Raw genomic sequence first — 1780 nt, forward strand, 5'->3', positions numbered from 1 at the left:
TGTGGCCAGGATCAGGGGTCAGTCTGTGGTCAGGATCAGGAGTCAGTCTTTGGCCAGGATTAGGGTCATTCTCTGTCAAAGGATATGAACAGGCGGCAGCTAGGTGGCGCAGTGGATAGAACACCGGCCCTGAAGTCAGAAGGACCTGAGTTCAAATCCAGCCTCAGACCAAACACTTGACACTTACTAGCTGTGAGACCCTGGGCAAGTCACTTAACCCCAATTGCCAAAAAAAAAAAAAAAAAAAAAAGGATATAAACAGGCAGTTTTTGTATAAAGAAATCAAAGCTATGTATAGTCATATGAATAAAAAACCTCTAAATTATTATTGATTAGAGAAACGCAAATTAAAACAAATATGAGATATCATCTCAAACCTATCAGACTGGCTAAACTGACAGAAGAGGAAAATGACAAATGTTGGAGGGGATGTGGAAAAATTGGGACACTAACACACTGTTGGCGGAGCTGTGAACTGATCCAGCCATTTTAGAGAGCAATCTGGAATCACACCCAAAGAGTTATAAAACTGTGTATGCCCTTTGACCCAGCAATACCACTATTAGGTCTCCTTCCCAAGGTAATCAGAGAAAAAAGAAAAGAACCTTTACGTTCTAAAATGTCTATAGCAGCTCTCTCTGTGGTGGCAAAGAATTGGAAATTGAGGGGATGTCCATCAGTTGGGGAATGGCTGAACGAGTTGTGGTACATGAATGTGATGGAGTACTACTGTGCTGTAAGAAATGAAGAGCAAGATGACCTTAGAAAAACAGGGAAAGACTTGCATGAAATAATGAAGACTGAATATGAGCAGAATCAAGAGAATGTTGTATAAGTGACATCAATATTATTCAAAGAATAACTGTGAATTACTAAGTTACTCTGAATATTATAAATATTCAAATCAACTACAAAGGTCCTATGAAAGAAGATGCTAACCACCTCCAGAGAGAGAACTCATAAACAGAAATATGCATAGTATGATTTTACATATATATGTATGTATATATATGTATGTATGTGTGCATATATATGTACATATATGTGTATATATATATGTACACACACACACACATATATCCATGTCAAATGGTGGCCTTCTCCAGTTGCAGGGTGGGGAGACAGGGAGCCAGTTTGGAATTTAAAATGTAATAAAATTAAATTTTAAAAAAAAGTAAAAAAAAAAAATGTAGTCTGTGGTCAGAGTTAGAGGTCAGCTAATAGTCAGGGTTAAGGGTCAGCTCCAAGGGTGGGGACTGTGTTGTCTTCTCGTTTTCCCCACATCATGGACCAGGCACAGGCATGGGTGCCCAGTCCCCTTGGGCAGTCTAGAGACGCGGACACAGTCCCAGCCCTCAGTGTGGGGCGGGGCCCAGAGCCTCAGACACCCTGAAGCAGCAGAAAGACTCTCCACCGGGTCAAGGCTGAAATGAGGAAGAATTCCTAGGATGGCAGAGTGAGAGCTGGAAGAGGACGCAGAGGCCTTCAGTTCCAAGCCCCTCCCTCCGTAGAGAACACTAGAGCCCCCTGAGGGAGAGTGACTCCTCTAAGATTCACACAGGCAGGGAGAGGCAAAGCTGAGGTTCAAACCCAGGGTTTCCTGCTCCAGATCCAGAGGCCTTCCCCCAGCCTCCACAACCCACACTGCCTGGCCAGAGCTCTCTGAGGTTGGGACTCCCACTTGGGCCAGTGAACTGACCACAGAGAAAAGCTACCATCTCCATGCCCGAGAATGACCTCAAATCCTCCTCATGGGCCAAACTCTAATCCTGGCCCCTTA

General features: G+C 43.9%; 1 protein-coding gene across 1 annotated transcript in view; it reads right to left on the reverse strand.

Moving 5' to 3' along the window:
• ULK3 (unc-51 like kinase 3) overlaps positions 1 to 1780 on the reverse strand; it is a 13764-nt gene that overhangs the window by 8426 nt on the left and 3558 nt on the right. The window lies entirely within an intron of this gene.

The sequence above is a fragment of the Vombatus ursinus genome, unplaced genomic scaffold (assembly GCF_900497805.2).
Source record: "Vombatus ursinus unplaced genomic scaffold, bare-nosed wombat genome assembly UNPS02000749.1, whole genome shotgun sequence".
Classification (NCBI taxonomy): domain Eukaryota; kingdom Metazoa; phylum Chordata; class Mammalia; order Diprotodontia; family Vombatidae; genus Vombatus; species Vombatus ursinus.